Source organism: Protopterus annectens, chromosome 2.part1, assembly GCF_019279795.1.
Source record: "Protopterus annectens isolate FY-2018-M chromosome 2.part1, PAN1.0, whole genome shotgun sequence".
Classification (NCBI taxonomy): domain Eukaryota; kingdom Metazoa; phylum Chordata; order Ceratodontiformes; family Protopteridae; genus Protopterus; species Protopterus annectens.
The window spans coordinates 1,198,925,093-1,198,945,978 of record NC_056729.1 but is presented as its reverse complement, the minus strand read 5'-3'; the positions used below and the strand labels follow the sequence as shown (position 1 = coordinate 1,198,945,978).

At 42.4% G+C, this 20,886-nt stretch overlaps 1 protein-coding gene across 1 annotated transcript in view; it reads right to left on the bottom strand.

Annotated features, from left to right (window-relative positions):
• REV3L (REV3 like, DNA directed polymerase zeta catalytic subunit) overlaps positions 1 to 20,886 on the bottom strand; it is a 2,860,434-nt gene that overhangs the window by 99,988 nt on the left and 2,739,560 nt on the right. The window lies entirely within an intron of this gene.

Sequence of the window (20,886 nt, the reverse complement as noted above, 5' to 3'; positions counted from 1 at the left end):
AGCTGGGATATTATGAAAATGATGGACTTGTAGTATGCCAGTTGGTAATTTTGCATGTTTTAAGGTTGTGTTCAGATGGTATCCAATGAAATGTATAGTATGACTAGGATCCAATTTGGACATTTTGTAACTTGCTAATATTCCCAAGGACAGGTGCAAAGAAGCAATTAATTTAATGGTAAGATAAGGGAGACTCTTGTTCTGGTGGACGGCAGCAAATCATACAGATATGGGAGCACTCTGTGAACACCAGGGGAGGCTGTGGTGAGATGGAAGGGCAGGGATTGAAACAGGTAGTGATTGGCTCCAAGCTGGAAATGAAAGTACCTGCACAATGGTTTCATGATTTCTATATGGTGGTAAGCATAATGAAGGTCCATCAAGCACATCCAATCTCCTTCCTGTAGATATGGAAGGATAGAATGTTATATGAACATCTAGGACTTCAACTTTTTGAAAACAAAAATGCTTAGGCTACTCAAATCTAGAATGGGCCTGAGGTCCTTTGATTTCTTTGGGAGTAAAAAAAAATCTGAAATGGACATCGGGCCCGCTCTGGTCTGGTGGGATCTCTTGGATAGCTCTTTTTTGAAGGTGTTGGGAAATCTCCTGAGCCAATGCTCCCTAATTATGAGGAGGCACATGTAGGAGAGGCAGAGATGATTGTTTGGAAGTCACTATGAAGGGAATGGTGTAGCCTCTGGATATTATACTCTTCACCCAGTTCTCCTTCATGATAGTCAGCCAAGAATCCAGGTAAAGACAGTGAACCCCAACTGCCTCTGGAGTTGAGCACTCAAGGCAAGCCCTCTTGGGTGTGAAAGCAGTTTCACAGATACCCACTCTGCCTCTTGGCTGGCATCCTTTGAAGTGCTGCCCCCCCCCCCCCACCACCACCACCACCAAAGAAGCCTTTGTCTGAAAAGGAATCAAAAGGGAGATGCTGTGATTTTTTTAAAGCAGAGCATCAAGTTACCATTCTGATCCCTTGAAACTGCTGACATCTTCCACTCTTGGTCGTTTTTCAACAATTTCTCTAGAACCTTGGGAACCAAAAAATGAGGTCCCACCAGAATGTGCTTTTACAAAAGATGCCTTGAAGTTGTCTGTAAAGTCACACAGACTTCACTTAGGCATGAAGGCTCACAGCTATGTTGGTGCCCACTGTTCTAACTATTCCATCTGCTGCACTGTGAAACAGTCTCAATACGTTGGTAATACACAGTTTGGCTGACACTTGTAGCTCAAGACAGCATAGTTGACACTTGTTACTAAAATGACTTCCTGGTATCTTGGGTGGGAAGTCAGCAAAGAGAATCAAGTCCTGCTCTGTTAGATCTCCTGAACCTCCTCGTATGTAATGTAATTTAATGCCCAAAGGGGAAAAGTGTTTTTTTTGCAAATTTTTTTTACCTTCCACACTCATGCAGCTCACCATCAAGACTCCCTGGTGCCTCTTCTTAATCCCATGTTTTACATACACCTCCTGGCCTCTCCCAGACTTAATCTTACAAGGATTGCAGCTGGCAAGGAGATCAAGGAATTCTAGTTTCATGTCATAATGCTGTCGGGAATGTTTTTATCTAATCTTTCTTACTCATCCCACACAATCTGATAACACCACAAAGATGGGGTAAGTAATGGGCAGACTGCACCAAACTGTATCTCACTTCTGCAAAAGGCTGACATCAGAAAGACTCCCCACCCATCACCAGGGTGCACCTTACGGTTGTTTCCCCAGCCTCCTCCAGGGAAATCTAACTGTGTTGGTAGTCCAGGCTTTATCCCTCTAAGCAATGTTGCTGGCCATATGCCCCAAAGGAAAATTTCCTGACATATAGGCATGCCTCATCATGTGGTCCATTATCTACAAATCTCTGCTGAGAGAACAGAACATGAAGCCTTCCTCATAAAGTTCTTTCTTGGTAGCAGCCATCACAATAATGCAGTAAAAAGAGGGCCCTTTTTCCACTGAGATCTGTTCTTGGATGGTCTCAAAATTTTGTCAAGTTTGCAGGGAATTTGTTCAACAATGCTGGGCTCCCGCCATGCCCTCTCATCATCAAATCAAATATCCCACTAGTGGAAGGGATCACCTAAGAAATAGAGAAAGCAGAACTGGAAACCTGAAACAATGGTTCCTCATCCAGGGAAGGGAGGTCAATTGGACAAGTATCCCTCTGATGCATAAATTGCAGTATGTCCTCAAATCTCAGGTCTTCAGCAGGTGGGGTACCTTCTCCCCTTCCCTCTCATGGAGGTCTGTGCCAGAGTGAGTGATTCTGTAAGAGAATCCATGCATCTCCTCTTGCACATACACTTTTGAGGAATTTGATGGGGGGGGGGGGTCTTCTGAAGACCAGATATGTCCTCTGACACTTGCTGAAAGAAGGCTTTGAGGAATCCAATGTTTCTCTGTCTCTTGGGTTGATGATGAAGACACAACGGCTCAGGCAGTCTACAGTTCAGACCAGGTGCTGAAACAGAGTGCATCCTTACATTGTGTTGAGGAATGGGGATGATCCTCTCGAAAAACTCAAATGTTGATGCTGATTCCAATGGCTCAGAGGACAACCCAGCTGAGACAGCCTCTGTACCCAAAGAAGAGGGAGTAGCTGGTCTTGACACATGAGTCATTGATACCAGCAGACTGGCTGGCTTCAGCACCAAGATCTGCATCAACACCTCAAATTCTGAAATCTCTGATATTGAGGACAGCACTGAATAAGGTGGCGCTAAAGACAGCACCTTGGACACAAACGTGAGGGCTAGGTGCAGATGCACAAACTCCTAAGAGATGTGGATCGAATGCATTAAATGCATAGCTGACACAGATGGAGTGAAGCTGGCTGGTGTCAACAGAAGCTGCAAAAGGACCATCTTCTGCACCACTAGCATTGAGACATGTGCCAAGGAATGAGTAGTGGTCACTGGAGCTGAAGGGCCAACTCAATTTGCTTTAGACGTGAGAGGGAAATGGGATGACATCCATTATTATTTGGGCCTTGACAAAGGCCCCCATCATATGGTCCCAATCAATATCAACAACACTCATGGCAGTCCTGGTAAACCTAAAAGAAAATGCAGAGAGGATGGGAGAGCCAAGGATCCTAGACAGCTTTCTCTTCGAGGATCTGCTGCTGGAGGCTTCCCTCCTTGGGGACCTGTCTTAAATAAGGATCAGTTCAATGTCAATGGACACCAGAAGCAACGGCTTCAGAGTTACCAACTCTATACATACCACTGCTGAGGCTTCACAGGAACTGGAAGCTTTTGGAATTTAGAAGTCTGATATAGGAAAGACATCTCTTCCACCTTCCTTTTTCAGTTCTCTTTTTCCCTCTTTCTGTCCTTTCCTTACTCCTCCTCCTTCTCTGATCCATTCCTTTTTTAATTTTTCCAAATCTTTTGGGTTTCTAATACCATGACGGGAATGGACCCCATTCCTAAGTCAAAGTACGATTAAAGTTCATGAAATCAGTACGGTTTCAATCTTTGATGTCAGCCAGACGTGCTCTTTACAGCACCCACAACATGCCCAGTAGTGACTGTTTCTGCAATTCATATGGAGTTACATGTATTGGTAACATATCTAAATACGATTGTAGATTCTTTTTTATAAGAACTGTTGCTCCTACTACTATTGGAACTGTCTGGGTATCTTTCTTCCACATCGCTCTCATTTCTGCCTGCAAATCCTGATATTTTATGACTTTGTGTCTCTGTATGCAAGACACTGTAGTCACTGGGTGTGGTGATTTCAATGATCAATGCTACTTTTGTCTTATTTGCATGGACTACTATATCCAGTTTTCTAGCACCTACCTTTTGAACTGTTGGTAACAGACGATCCCATGTAATGTAGACTTCATTTTCTATGATGCTTTGTAGCTCATGCTTCCAGTGTTTTTCAGCCACTTCAATACCATAATGTTTGCACAATCCCAGTGCAACAGTCTTGCCACATTATTATGCCTTTCAGTATAAACTCCTTCTGCCAACAGTATGTCACAACCAGCAACAAGGTGTGCAACTGTTCCCAATTCTGTTTTACAAAACCTACATTTGCGTTTCTCCCACATGGTCAATTGACTTTGTAAATCAAAGTGTACATAGCCCACTATCTTGGGCCACCAATATTAACCTTTCATCTCTTGGTTTGAATTCGCCTCTCCTTAACCATTCCTGTGTTCGATCCTGATCAACATGAGCTTCTTCCAGAAGTTTTCAATACTTGCAGCTATATGTATTTTCTACATTTCCTGCCTTCTTATCTGGTCCTTCTTTCTTTCTTTTATTTTTTGGCACATTCAATTGCTGCCGGATTTTTATCTACTTGTGGTTTGATTTCCATTCCTGCTTGACGCCAATAAGCTTCGGCTAGATTAAGCAGGGACGTCATCTTAGGCTTATTCTCCTGATGTTTCAAAACTTTCACTACATTTGGGTCTTGTGAGGTCAACAGGAATGTGTGCAGTCCCACGATTGCAGATCTATACATGTAATCACTATCAAGGAGGCCCATCCCTTCTTTGGAATGGGGAATATATAATCTTGGTATGCACTGATTTTTATAAATCATTTGGTGAGCATGAAGCATCCTTCTTGTTTTCTTTTCTAATCTATTAAACATGTTTTAGGGCCAGTCAATCACTCCAAAACTGTAAGTTAGGACAGGAAGAGCAAATCGATTTATAGCTTGGATTTTGATCCTAGATGTCAACGCTCTTTTCACGGTTAATTTAAGTCTTCTAAAGTATTCCTTACCAAGTGTCATTTGCATTTTTGAATGTTTTACTGCAGATCCTTTATCAATTCCCAAATATTTATATACTCCCTCTTGCTCAAGTTCTTTTACATGACATTCCTGTCCCAAACTGTTTTCTTGCTGCTGCAGTTTGCCTCATTTATCAAGACCAAATGACATTCTTATATCATCTGAAAAAGTTTTGACAGCTTTCAATTGTGCTTTCAGTTCCTCATCTGATGAGCTATACAGTTTCAAATCATCGACAGAGAAGATGAGAAGTCTTTACACTTTGTTTTCTAGGAGCCAAATTACAGCCATGGCCTAAGCTGTTCAGTAAACAGCTTAATGGGTCACGAGCAAGACAGAATAGTAGAGGTGAGAGGAGAGTCACCCTGGAATATCCCACTTGGAATTTTTATCTCTGGAATAGTAATTTGTCCTTTATCATGGCTTAATTGCAAAGTGGTCTGCCTCTGTTTCATGGCCACTGTAATGAAGTCTATCAGTGTAGGGTGTATCTTATACATTGTAAGCACTCTTTTATCCATGAATGTGGGATACTATCAAATGTGTTTTTGTAATCACTCCATACTATACTTAGATATTTCCCCTTTTTACAGTTTTCACTATGACTAACAAAAATTATCCTTTGCTCCATGACCTTTTTTATTGTCCTTTTGTTCTATTGCCATAATTGAGTTTTCTTCAAAATAACTATAAACTCTGTTGGCATCAATTTCAGTGTATAGTTTATACATCATCAGAAGGCAAGTTATTGATCTATAATTTTTAGGGTAGCTTGCAGATTTACTCTTAAGTAGGGCCAGGGACATTGTTTTTTCTAAATAAAGGTACTGGATCACACACCTTGGTGCCCTATTTCCACCTGGTCTTAATGACCATTTATAATTCATGAAACTATGATAGTTATTAAGTCATAATTTGAATATACAGTCCTAAATATTGTATTGATTTTGTTACTATTAATACCTATAATATTTATGTCATTAGTAATATTTATTCTAGATTATGGATATAGGCAAACATTATTTTTATATAGGTTTGCCTTTGTCATTTTGTATTACTGCAATTAGGTATTATTATTTTGTTGAAGTATATATGCACTTATGTGTTTTGGTACACACCTTTTATATACTGTATTAATTTACTTCTGTATTGGGAGCCTAATAAGAATGTCTCTTTTCCTATTGGTTAACAGTATTATTTATACTGACGTTTGTTTGAGATTCACATTTTGTTTGTTCTTACTCACTGAAGAAGGCGGGTGCCGAAACTAGTATGAGTATTACAAGTTATTAGTGAGGGACATTTTTGTCCGTTTTTTCACCTCACAATAAACGGTGGAACTACCATGCTGGCCTTTTTGTGTTTGTTCTAAGGTTGGTTGGCCGTGCATGCCGTACGAGCGAGGACTGGTGTTTGATTTTCTTGTTGTTAGCCAGGTTGGTGTCTGTTCAGAGTATGCACATAAATAGTTCTTACTCATGGCTAAATCTTTGGGCAAAGACGTTAATACTTTCAACCAGAAGTTCGGTACTGCATCTGGGTCTGAAGTTTTCCAATTAGAGGCTTTTCTTAACTTTGTTTCAATCTCTCTGGCTGTTACTTCATCACATTTCATATCCTGTACCTTTAAACTTCTTATTCTTTCTTTTACTTCTTCTATCCATTTAGCATCTTTGTTATGTTCCAAAGGATTTTCAAAAATCCTGAGTAAACCGGGAGATGGCCCTTAAGAATGAGTTTATTTTTCATCTTTAATAAAGAATATGACCTAAGGGCCTTGCCTATCTAGCAGAAGGCCTACAAATATGCTCTCCCAATATGCATGACAAAGGTCACATGTACTGGATATATATATATATATATATATATATATATATATATATATATATATATATATATATATATATAAAACTTTTTTTTGGAAAAGCTGACTAAGTGAAAATAATTTGTTAGCTGACTAAACATCAGGGAAAACAGCTTCAAAATAAAACACTTACCTGAAAAAGATTACAATGGGAGATGACCACATCTGTTGTGGATGGTAGGAAATGACATCTGAGGGATGAGGTGGACATATGGGTATCACAGAGGAAGGAAGGAGCTCGAGGACTACGGAAAGCTCTGTGGTGGAGAAGTTGTTGGCTCGGATCTTCTCCAAGGATGGAAAATCCATAAGTTGAGGTGGACAGACGGTACAATATAGGGTCCAGTTTCCAACAAATCATAAAGTCTGTTGCCCATTTTCTTATCCCTTTCAGAAAGTCCATGGTGCAGGATTGATTCAAAAATCTGGACAAAAATTTAGACAGATCACATACACATTGCCTACTTGTGTCCACTTCTGTAGTGACCAGTCACAGAACTGGATTGGGTAGGTCTCATAAAAACTCTATACAATGAATTCATTGAGAAACCCATTCCGCGCCAAAAAGTTTTTAAATTTTGACATCAGTGCTTACTGCCCAGTAGTATCCTACAGCACCACACTATACAGTTTCCATGCCTTTAGTCCTTTGGGAAAGTACAGTTGTGTATGTAAGATCTTAACATAACAGTGCATGTCTTACTTCTCACTATTGCAATATTCTTGACTCCTAGGATATCCTGCCAAGGAAATTCAAACATCTAGCCAGCAGCTGCATTTTACCTTCTCAAAGGATGATGCCACAGTACGAACAAAAGATGATTGACTTTAATAAATGGCTTAGTTTCTGGTGTCATTCTAAGGGGGTGCAATATTTGTCAGCATGGAAGGAGATGGTCAACAGACCACGCTGCTTTGCCAGGGATGGTCTGCACCTCTCCCCTCTAGGCTTTCGAATAATAGCTAAAACATTGTCTTCCCCCATACTGCCTTTTTTAGACAATGCCAAACTGAAAGTACTTCCAACATAGCAAATCAAAACCAAGAAAATCTAAAAGCATTAATGTTCGGTTCTAGGAGCCTAAACATAAAAACTCCACTCCCTGGAAGCTCTCTTTACCCTAGAGAATGCGGACGTCTGTGCAGTCTCAGAGATGTGGTTTAAAGCCGCAGACAGCACACCAACAGTGCAGGGTTATAAGGTTAAAGGTGGGGGTGTCTCTATTTACATCAAAAATAAATATACTTCACGGCTGGTCAAACATAATGCACTTGCGCTGCTCCATGTTCAAATCACCATAGGTAAAATCCAATACCACTTCCTTGCAATCTACAGGTCCCCCCCTCTATGACCCAGGAAACCCACACCATGTATTTAAACTTATTAGAAACACTAACCATCCAACCCAATACTATATTCAAGGGTGACTTTAATTACCCCACTATTAACTGGGAATCCTATATGACATCAAATATACATGCACAGAGATTCCTGGATTTTGTAAACACAAACTCTCTGGACCAAATAGTCAATACACCAACCAGAGGTGCAACCATACTGGATCTAGTCCTCACTAATATGGGAGAGTGCTGCACACCCTCTACTGTAATACCTTCCCTGGTAAGGCCAGACAACAAAATGGTCTCCTTTGAAGTAAAAATAAAAACCTGGACCCCCAGCTAAACTGGGGATATTCAGAAACTATTCTAAAGCTAACCTCCTGCTATTAAGTGAGAACCTGGCAAAACGTCAAGCCCCTATAAATCCTGAGAACACTTCTGCCTATACAGAACTCTTCACAGAAACCATGTACAAGCATGTTAATAGCTGTATAGAGGCAGCTATACTCACCAGGAAGTAGTACAGAACCAACTAAAAAACAAGCCACCCTGGTGGAATCACAAAATCAATCAGACGTATAACAGGAGGAAGAAAATTATGGCAAAAATTAGAAGGTGCAGCACCTAGAAGGATAAAAGCACTCCAATTAAACTAAAACAACTCAGAGGACAAATAAAGTCTAGCAAGGCCAAATTTGAGGTAAGTTTGGCCTCCCAGGCCAAGGACAACCACAGAGCATTCTTTAGTTATGTCCATAACCTCAAAGGCAATACACAATTGTGTGCAGAACTCATTTTAAATGGAGCCACCTATACTGAGCCAGAAGATATAGCAAACATCCTGGATGATAAAATTTATCTTCAACTTTACTCCTCTCTCCCCCCTCAACCTTCCCCTCAGGAAATATCAAATATAACTCCCCCTACTATCGCTAGGATATAGGTCCTTAATGCTCTCTCTAAGACCAAGAACACTGCATCAATGGGCCCAGACAATAACCCAGGATGCCTTCTAAACAGCACGAAACATGACGTACCAGGGCCTCTGGAATTACTATTTAACTGTAGCTTCCAAACAGGCTTCGTGCCTCATGAATGGAGAAAGGCAACAGTCATCCCTCTGTACAAAGATGGGCCATCTACAGACCCCGGAAACTACAGACCCATAAGTCTTACTAGTCTTATATGTAAAGCCATGGGAAGAATGATCATAGAGATGATCAACAGAGATATAGTAAACCTCCAGACACTGGACCCAACGCAGTTTGGTTTTGTAAAGGGCAGACCATGCCTACTCAATCTGGTGGACTTCTTTGAGAAGGTCATCAAAGCAATGGATGATGGTAAAATCATTCACACTGCCTACCTTGGCCTGGTCACAGCATTTGACACAATACCCCACTCGGGCATTGTTGACAAACTCAAGAGGTTAGGTACAAACACGCATGTCACCCAGTGCACAGCCAACTGGCTCACAGACAGGACCCAGGAAGTTAGAATTGGGGAGTCCACCTCTATAGAGGCCAGTGACGAGTGGAGTCCCCTCAGGGATCAGTCCTTGGACCACTCTTTTTTGGCATTTACTTCTCAGAAGTCAAAGCCAATGTCAGTGGTCTCTGTCTGACTAAATTTGCAGATGATTGCAAATTAGGAGCTGTCATTGAATCTTACCCCGACACAAAAGTTCTCCAGGAGGGGCTGAAACAGGCAAACAACTGGCGTCAGACTCACAGACAAACTAAATGCCAAGAAATGCAGAATAGTACCCTTTGAGAAGTCATCCATCCCTGGTAACTATCATATTGACAACACACCCCTCAGAGTTTACCAGGTAATCTTACCTTTGATCATCACATGTCTGCAGTGGTGAGGAAATCATTCTATGTTGCGCAACTTCTAAACAAAGGTATGACATCTAAGTCCAAGGAAGTCATTTTTCCACTGTATTCAGCATTCATCAGACCTATCATTGAGTACAATGCCCCCTTTGGTATGTACCTATCCAGGCATATCCAACAAATGGAACGTCCACAGAGGTTCCTCACTAAAAGAGTGCAGGGCATAAGTAATATGTCCTATGCAGACCGCCTCAAGGTCCTATCCCTGTATTCTGTCTACTACAGGCTTTTGAGGGGAGATCTATGCCTAGGATACAGGGCACTGTCAGACCCCACTCTACGACCTCCTGCATACCCACAAAACAAACAGTACCAGAATGACCTGTTCTAAAGACTTAAACCTTGCCTGTGATATAAACAGCATGCTGGAGAAAGAGGTATGTATCACAGAGACTACCCTGTCTATGGAACAGGCTCTCCCCATCCATGTGAAACAGAGTTCCTCCCTAATACAATTCACATGCAACTTGGACAATTGGATGGGAAACCGGAAACTCATCCGTGGTTTGGCACCTATGTCTCTGATGCAAACAGGTTACCTGTAAATGGTTCATCTCCCAAGGCCCATGCTTACACTTACCATGGGTATCAGAATTCATCTGAGATTTGGGATGCATGGCTAGGCTTAAAAAGGCCCTTGTGGTTGTTAGCTTAGTAAACACCTATGAACCTATACCAAAGCCTTTACTCTTCAGAGCTCTGTACATCGTATGTCTGTCTTAAGTGCAAGGAGTTACGTTATGACTAATGAGCTTCTAATCCTCAGAAATGAAGTGCTCCACGAGAACTAGAGCAACCCCAGAGGAAAGTAATAACATGCACATCCAGGAATGGAAGAAGGAGAACATTATAAAAGAATGACCCCCTTGGCCAGAAGGAAAACAGAAGTAACACATGGTAACAGGGGGTGCCAAAAAGCAGTACATTGAGAAGCAGGACATCTATTGTTATGGCAAGATCTAACACAACTGTACTATGTCCTTCCTTATAATTTTTGCAGTATTCTTTACACCTGGGAGAGTACAAAAGCTACTGCAAAGTATGGCAGAAGGCAGCCACAAACAAGCTCTTCAAAAACTCATAAAAGGTGGGCCTAGCAAAGCCCACCCTAGCTCTAGAAATAGCATCCTACTTGAAATGTCTGTTGCAAGAGTGATTCCAAGATGGATGTAGTATCCAGACCCTTGATAAAAGCACCAGAACAGGCCACTGCCTTGGTACAATGAGCTCGAACAGAAGAGGAGAGCTGATTGCCGTGAACATAACAGCTTAAAAAAATTGCCTTAGAAATCCAGGAGGAGATGGTTTGCTTAGGTATCACCAAACCCAATTTCCTGGCATTATAGGAAACAAAAACTTGCTCAGATTTCCTGTTATAGTTTGTACAAGTAACATCTGAGTTGTCTATGTAAATCCAAGGTGTGAAGAACCCCTCTCATTAGGATTATGTGGAGAGGGGAAAAATGAGGAATGGACTGATTCAAGGACAAATCATTAACCACCCTGGGCATAAAAGCATGGAGTGGTATGAAAAGGCACCCTGTCCTTGTAAAAAAAAACAAAAAAGGTGCAACTGTCATGAATGCTTGAAGCTTAGAAACCCTCTTTGTAGAAGTAAGAGCCCCCAACAATACAGTATTCAAAGAACAATGTAGAAGGGAAGAAGAAACTGCAGTATCAAAAGTGGACTGGGTCAACTTCTCAATAACAAGAAGAAGGAATAGGCTTTCTTGGAGACCAAATATGAAGTATGCCTTTAAAAATTGTTAGACGTCAAAACTAGAAGCCAAAGGTGAACTCAGAGACAGACAAGCAGAAAATGGATGGCAAATGTAACACACACAAGAAAGGATCCAAATAATTCCTTACAGAAAAAAAGGTCCAGAGGTCATGCTTCAGATACCAAATAGAAAATGTTTTCCATTTAATCATATATGATTTCTAGCAGTGAGTTTTCTGGCCTCTTGCAAAACCTAAAGCATATCCCCAGAAACTTGGTGCCTAAAATGTATCAAAACCTTATCAACCAAAGTGTCAACTGAAGGGTGGACAACTGAGAGGTCCGTTGTCTTGTGTGAGAACATCCATTCTATGAGGTAACTATTGATGACTGCTCCTGGCCAAATGAAATAGAAGGGAGAATCACTGCTGTCAAGGCCAAAAGATAGTCACCAGCACGATTTTGGTTGTGTCCCACATGATCTGATGCAAGACCTTTAACTGTACAGGAAGGAGTATAGGCAAACAGAAACAACCTCTTCTAAGAAAAACACATGGGGTTCACTTTCCAAGCCAGACTTGACACACTGGAACAGAACTGGGAAAGTTGTCTGTTCAAACAGGAAGCAAAAATACCTACAGAATGCTTATACACCTCCATGTGATGCATCCATTTATGAGGATTTATCCTGGACCTGCTCAAAGAGTCTGCCAATATTGTGCTCTGAAGGAATGCAAACCAGTTGAATAACCAAATGATGGCAGACTGCAATATCCCAAGCCTGAAGAGTCAGCCTGCAAAGAAGGTAAGATTTCATGCCCCTTGCTTGTTGATGTACCACATAACTGTGATATTATCTGCAAAATCCTTAAGAGGACCTGGAACCCAAAGAGAGTGAAAAGCCTGGACAGCTAGAAGTAGAACCCTCATCTCCTTGACATTTTGTTGATGGGACTAAAGTCCCTGGACTTTGAGGTTTTTGGAGGAGGCTCCCCAACATAATTGGAAGCATCCATGTTCAGCTCCTTAGTAGGGAGATGACCTGAAAAGGCAGACCTGGATTAAGGGAAATCGGGTAAATCCACCAGTGAAGCTTGAACATGGGACAGGTCAAGACAAGAAAAAGATACTCCAGAGGGTGGCAGTGCAACAGCCAAATAGTCTTAAGATACCACTGAAATTTCCTCATGTAGAATTTGGCAAAGAGAACCACGGGATTGTTGGATGCCATGTACCCCAGAGCTCAGAGAAATTCCCCTGCAGGAAGGACTGGAAGAGGAAGAGGAGACTGGAAATATGCAGTCAAAGAGAGGACCTTGGGGGATGGGAGACAAGCCAACATTGGATGGTCTGAATCCTGCAACCTAAGAACACTTGATCCTGAGACTAAGTCAAGACAGACTTTGAAATTGACTGTGAACCGGGCACTGCACAGAAGAAACATCATGAAGTGTAGATCCTGAAGCAGGAGCTGCTAAGAAGTAGCTTAAATCAAAAGGTCATCCAACTAAGAGAATATCTGAACTCTCTGAAGTCTGCAGAAGGCTACCACAGGGGCCAGACATTTGGTAAAGACCAGTGAAGCTGCAGAAAGACCAAAAGGAAAAGCAGATAATGAGAGGAAGAAACAAAGAAATGCAAACATTTCCTGAAGACAGAGTGAATCGGAAGGTGGAAGTAAGCATCCTTCAAATCCAGTGATACTAGAAAGGTTTGAGGAAGCAACAGAAAACATCCTGAAAAAAGGAACCTTGAGAAAAGTATTGAGAAAAGACAGATGTAGAATGGGCTCCATGGCCTCTGCTTCCAGGGAAAGTACAGTTTTGTACCTACCATAAATGTAGATGTTCGAGTGTTCACCCTGCTGCAGTCATCACACTTGGGTTATCCTGCCATCAGGTGGTCCCACAGTCGGCCCGAATTCCAAAGTCTTGGTCCAGCGTCGGTTGCTGTCGCTTCTTCCCTGATGTCAGTGCACCAGGGGTATATAAGAGGCATCCAACACCATTTTCTTCAGTTTTTTTTGCCCCAGATGTCAGGTGCCCCCAAAAGGTAGGCAAAAAAAAATATACATATATATATATATATATATATATATATATATATACACATATGGCTATATAAAAATAAAACAAAACCCTTAGGTACAAGCAAATACACCATAGAGGTAGTATAGGATAAAGTGGTAGAGATAAGTTCAGCTAGTTCAGAGGGGATGGAGGGAGGGTAACCTGGACTGCAGCAGGGTGAACACTCGAACATCTACACTTATGGTAGGTACAAAACTGTACTATGTTCATCGTGTTACCCTGCTGCAGTCATCACACTTGGGTTGAATCCCAAAGCTCAGGAGGGGAGGTTGAGTCAAACAGGGTTAGAAGAAGCTAGTAGGCCCTCCAAAACTGCAGTGGCAAAACCAGCTCTAGTCTTAGAGTAAAGAGGTAAGTGATACTGTTTGGTGAAGGTGTGCACTGAACTCCAAGTAGCAGCTTCCAGAATATCCTTGGTTGGCACTCCCCTGAGAAAGGCTGCTGATCTAGCTGTAGTCCTGGTAGAGTGGGACCTAATGTTAGCAGGTACTGGTTTCCCATGATGTGTGTAGCAGAAACGTATGCAATGTCCTATCCATTTAGAAATGGTCTGTTTTGAGATAGCTTTTCCTTGTGATCCTGTAGCATAGGCTACAAGTAGCAGGTCAGTTTTTCTGAAAGCCTTAGTTTTATCCAAGTAGTAACGTAATTGCCTGTGAATGTCCAAAGAGTGCAGGAGTCTTTCTCCTTTGTTCTGGGGATTTGGGAAGAAGGTGGACAAGTGAATGGTTTGGTTTAGGGCCACACTGGATACCACCTTTGGCATAAAGGAAGGATTAGTTCGTAGAGAAACTCTGTCTTGATGAAAAATGAGGAAAGGTTCCACTGCCATTAGTGCCTGTAGCTCTGAGACTCTTCTAGCTGAGGTTATTGCTAGTAGTAGGGCAGTTTTCAACGAAAGAAATTGTAAATCAGTTGAAAAAGCTGGTTCAAAGGGCGGCAGTGTAAGCTTTTCCAGGACAAAGCTGAGATCCCAAGTAGGTGTTGGAGCTCTCCTTGGCGGTCTTAAGTTCTTAGCCCCTCTGAGGTACTGTCTTAGGAGTGGATGTGAAAATAAAGGAGGATCCGTGCAGAAATTGCTGAGGCATGGATCTTAATAGATGAAAAGGAAAGCCCTTTGTGTAACATCTCAGTTAAATATTGTAGAATCTGTGGAATGTTCAGCTCCAGGGGATTTAGGCCTTTAGCCTGGTTCCAGGCGCAAAATCTTTTCCATTTGTCTGAATAGGTTTTCCTGGTGCTGGGCCTCCTGGCCTCCAGAATGACATCCATAACAGCTTTGGATAAAGGTGTTGGCTGGTTGTTTAGGTAATTGCCATGCAGCCAGGTTTAGTCTTGAGCTGGCTGTGTAGAATCAGATTGTCTCGCTGGGTGAGCAGGTGAGGAATTTGTGGCAAAATCCATGGTGGGCCCTGGGCCATGTTCCTTAAAATTGGATACTAATGTTGGCATGGCCAGTCTGGTGCAACGAGAATCATTTGTGGCCTCTCTAATCTGACTTTCAGCAGTACCTTTGCTAGAAGAGGCAGTGGAGGGAAGGCATATACTGTTAATGTTTTCCAACTGAATGAGAGGGCGTCCACTTTCCAAGCTAGTGGATGGAAGGTCCTTGTGCAAAATTTTTGAAGTTGGTGGTTGGGTTGTGGGGGCTTGCAAACAGATCTATGTCTGGGCGTCCCCATTTTTGAGCTATCATTGCAAATACTTGTGGATCTAGTTTCCATTCGTGTGGATCCATGATGTTTCTGCTTAGGTTGTCTGCCAATGTGTTTTTCTTTCCTGGCAGGAATTGTGCTTGTAATTGAACCTGGTAAGACAGTGCAGTGTTCCACAAGGTCATTGCTTGCCTGCATAGAGGGTAGGAATCTGTGCCCCCTTGCTTGTTTATGTACCACATAACGGTGGTGTTGTCTGTCCTTATTAGTAGTTGTCCTGGGTGTAGAAGGTCCTTGAAAGCTGTTAGGGCATTCTGCACTGCTAGCATTTCTTTTTGATTGATATGCAGGTGTCTCTGATCTGTAGTCCATTTGCCCTGAATGCACTGTCCTGCCACGTGTGCTCCCCAGGCATAGTCTGATGTATCTGTTGTCATAGTTTGCCTGGCTGTGGGTAAGGTGAAAGGCTGACCCTTGTTGAGGTGACATGCCTGTGCCCACCATAGAAACTCCTGTTGAAGGCAGGGAATGAATGGAATCATTGTTTCCAAGCTGTGGCTGTGCTGAGTCCATACACTTTTCAGGTACCATTGTAATTTCCTCATATGCAGTTTTGCAAATGGTATTAGTAGTATGCAAGACGCCATGAATCCCAAAGCCTGCAGAATTTTTCTTGCAGTGAGTTGGGTCTTTGTTGCCATTATTTTGAAATATTGAAACAGCTGTCATTGTTTGTCTGGCGTGAGTATTCAAGCTGGCACCCAGGAATATTATGTTTTGTGAGGGCACTAGTTTTGATTTCTTTTCATTTACTGTGTACCCTAGGCAACTTAGAAGGTGATTGACAAATGCCAGATGCTGTAAAAGAATGTCCTTGCTTTCTGCTTGAATAAGACAGTCGTCCAGGTATGGGTATATTTGAATTCCTCTTTGTCTGCAGTATGCAATTACTGGTGCCAGGCATTTTGTGAAGACCCTGGGTGCAGTAGATAAGCCAAAGGGCAGTGCAGAGAATTGATAATGTGTTGAACCTGCAATGAAGCAGAGGTATCTTCTGCAATTTTGTCTGATAGGGACATACAGGTATGCCTCCTTGAGGTCCAAAGTGACTAGCCAAGCATTCTTGCCCAGCATGGGAAGAAGCTGCTGTAGTGTTAGCATCTTGAATTTTGGTATTTGTAGATAGGTGTTCAGAATTGAAAGATCCAGAATGGGTCTCCAGGCTTTGTCCTTTCTTGGAACTAGAAAGAGTCTCGAGTAAAATCCTTGTCCTTGCTCCTGTGTAGGTACCTGTGAATGGCTCTCATGTTCATGAGAGCTGTAATTTATTTTTGTGCCTCTGCCCATTGATTTGGTGGCAGGTTTGGCATTCCTTTGATCCTTGGTAAGGTATGAAAGTGGAATCTGTAGCCTTGAGAGACAATGTTTAGAACCCATTTGTCTTTTGTGATGATGCGCCAGTTGTCAGCAAAAAATGCTAGTTTTCCTCCCAAGGGTGTTGCCAGGAGAGATTTGCTTGGTAGTTTGAAGATAGAGTCATTGTGTCTGCCTTCTGCTAGCTTGGGGCCTGTCTTCTCCTCCTTTCTGGGTAGCAGAACCCTAATTGGCGAGGTTTGTAAGGGCCCTGTTACTGACCTCTGCCCCTTGGGCATCTGTATTTGCTCCTCTGTGATCTGTCTGAAGCTGGAAAGGACCAATTTTTTGTTGGCCAATTTCTGCTGAAGCGAGGGGGTTGTACCTGCAAGAAATCCTTGACCGTTTGCATAGATTTAGCCTTATCCTCAATTTTCTTTAAAACCTCTTCTGCTTTGACACCAAATAATACATCCTGTTGTAAAGGTGCATCTAATAATTTAGCTTTAACATGGTCAGGGAGGGTTTGCTCTTTTAACCAAGCATGTCTATGAATGACTGAGCCAGTAACAGCTGCTCTACAGGAAGCTTCCAGTGACTCAAATCAGCATTGTAAAGTATGCTTGCCCACCTGTTCAGCTGCATGCAACAGATCCTGCATTTCCTTGAATTCAGACTGTTCAGAATGTGTGCACATTTTTTTGTTTTAACTGAGACATCAGGAATTGTTGATATTTCAACATGTGAAACTGGCAATTTAATGCTCTCATAGCCAGAGTTGCGGAGGTGTATATTTTCTTTCTCCATCTATCTAGGGCTCTGGAATCTCTTTCAGAGGGCACAGGATTTTTAGCTTTACAAGCTTTTGCTCCCTTAGGACCCTGGGATATGGTTTATGGGTCAGCTACAGGGCTTTTATAAAGGAATTTGTGTGAATCAGGTACTCTGTAGTATCTGTCTGGTTTGGCTGGAGCAGGAGGTAGAGAGTCTGGATTTAAACTAGATTCCAAGTAGACATCATCCACAATATCTAAAACAGGTGGGATAGCAATATGTCTGTGCTGGGGTAATAAAAGGAACTATCGGAGCCTTTTCTTAGAATCTGAGTAATCTTGGCCTTCCCAGTGGAAATGTTCCCTCATGGTATGTAATGTTTTCCCAAGGAACTCTCGGAGCCTTTTCTTAGAATCTGAGTAATCATGGCCTTCCCAGTGGAAATGTTCCCTCATGGTATGTAATGTTTTCCCAAAGGAGTAGTCTTCAGGGGGAGATGCTGAGGGAATAGAGTCTTCAGCATCAGAATCCTCATAAGGTGAAAAAGTGTAATCCTGTTCCTCAGAAGAATCTGAGGAGAGAGAAACCTGGTCAGAGGATGCATAATCCTCCTCTTGTCTTGGTCTTTTACCAGGAGGGGGATGGGAACCCCTGATAAGGGTAATTAAATCTTCAGCCATCTTAAGCATCTGTTTCTTAGGCATGGGGCCTTGACCTGTAGACTGAAGAACAGTTTTCTTAGGTTTTAAAGGAGTTTTAAGCTTAGCATAAGATTTAAAGGTGAGTGTAGTCGGTCTGAAGACACCTTCTGCAACCGAAGGTGTTTCCTCTGCACCGGTGTCTAATTCTGCTCCGGTGTCGGTAGATGGCTGCGTAGGCCTAGTAGACTCCACTTGAGAGTCGGCAGCTGTCTGGGGTTCCAGCTCTGTGGTCATCAGGGGCTGCGTAGGCGCCTCACTGAAAACCGGAGAACCAGCGACAGGCCCAGCTGAGGCCTCGGGGTCTGGCTTATTCCTAGGCTGCCTGTCCTTATCCTTGCGTTTTTTATGAATTGCGGTCGTCGGCTGCTCCGACGGCATGATATAATTAAATTTCTTACCAAAGTAATGCCATGCGAAGTCAAAACGGCATTTGATAGTGCGTTTATTAAACCTAGCGCAAAACCGACAACCTGTGACGTTGTGGTCTGGGCCTAGGCAAGGAATACAATAGGAATGGAAGTCCTTATGAGGTATTTGCTTCCCACAAGAAATGCAATTGTTAACTTTTTCTGACATCGGACTGAGGCAAAAAAATGTTCCCCAACGGGGTACTTAGCTTTATTGAGGACTTCGGACTGAAATTCAAATCGAAAATCTCAGGTGTCGGCCGACCAGCACTTGCGAACTGCTTCTGCTTCGGGCACCACGCGGCAAGAAAGACTGAATAAAATGGCGTCGGATGCCTCTTATATACCCCCGGCGCACTGATGTCAAGGAAGAAGCGACAGCAACCGACGTCGGACCAAGACTTTGGAATTCGGGCCGACTGCGGGACTGCCTAACGGCAGGATAACCCAAGTGTGATGATTGCAGCAGGGTAACACGATGAACATCAAGAAACATCCTGGAATAACAATCTGCTCCCTGCTGAGATAAGGGGACAGGTTGGGTGGTTCCTTTTAACACCAGAACCAAAGGAAAATGTGGGAGCTGAAGAGGACGCTGAGAAAGCCATAAAATAACCATCTTGGATAATGGAAATTACCCAATCATCTTTGGTTTTCTGTAGCAAAACAGGAAAAGAAAGTGTCAACACTAGGGACAGAGAAATCTGGCTGAGGGGTAGGAGCAGCTGAATCTCAGACAGAAGCAGATCTGTCAGAGAATGAAGGATTTTGATTTGCAGTACCCTGAGAGGGCTGGTGTGGAAAAACTCCTAGAAGCTATCTTGCCCATAGAAGGTTGTTTAGGCTGCCTACAAACAAAAGAAGGCTTAGAAGGATAATTCCTCTGAAATGTAGGAAAAAGAAAGACAAAGATTTGCTCCAAATCCTGCATAACTTTACTCTTAAGAGCCATAAGAGCACTGAAAAAACATTGAGTAAAATCCTGACATTCGACATGTGGATCTTCTACCACAGGGGACACATGTAAGTTTTATGCTTTTTTAAAGGAACACCAGCTTTAACAAATATATGAGGTTCACACCCCTGCCTAGATTCAATGATGGTACCAAGAACCTCTTCCTTAACAAGTACTTGGGGAATTCTCTTGGTTCCCCCCAAAGATAATTAGCTGTGGTTCCCCTTTACATATGCAACAGAAATAGGGACAGCCTCAGTGGACGTGTGGATAGGCAGCTGAATGTTAAGTCTCCAGCAAGGTCATGGTAGAGGGAACTGACAATGGCAATGGATGATCCTCATGCTCTTCATCCAATCTGACAGAGACGTCTGATGGAGGCTGGATAGCAGCAGGATCGGTTTGTGTCTTTTTGACTGTCTTTTTAAGTGGTGACTGAATGTTGGGGCAGGCGGATTCATCCATGCTACCCTGAGTCAAAAGCTTCAATTTCTGGTTCTCCACCTTATTAGAAAGAAATGACAGACTACTACAGAGTGTCTCAAGAGCAAACTGCCTGACAAATCTCACACTGTGTATGGTTGTGGGTTGCACCCAATCAAAAAAGGCACTGCTTGTGTCTATCTTTATGGGGAATCTGCCTCCCACCCTCACATTTTCCATTCCTGGATGACATGTAAACTAAGGTAATAGAAAAAAAAAAGAAAGGAAGAGACCCCAAAAAGGCACTTACCTGTAGGATGCTCAGTAGTGGAACCAACTCAGTGAACGGCTTGCAGACTGAATTTATGAAGTTTGGACTGGCAGTAAAGATGTTCTGAGGATTAGGCGTTCATATCAAACATGTACCTTAGACGGTTTATGTAGGACATACATCAGATATACAGTGCCCGGAAGATGTAATGGCTATGGGATGTTGGCCAGACATTTGGCTATCCTCAGCAAGATATCCCAGGAGTAAAAAATACTGCAACAATGATAAGGAAGGACATCACATACATCTGTGAATAGCTCTGTCAGAGGTCTTACCAAAACACAAGAAGACCTTTTATAATCCCTGGTTGGGTCCTATGTACTTTATGTGCCTGGCTCTCCAACTCCAAAGTGTGTTTTCCACCTCCTCCAATGTTATCTTCCCATCTGCCCAATCTAATCTCCCTTGGCCTATCTTCCAACACAGGTATTCTTCATCCCATTTGTCCAATTTTCCACCCATCTTGTCATCTTGGTTAGGTATTCTTCCTGTTTCTTAGGTAAATGATAATGTGAAATATTCATCAATCTTATTACATAGCCTTCTTTTAGTAGACATGCTCTTGGAGATTACAACACAGAATGAGCACCTGTACAA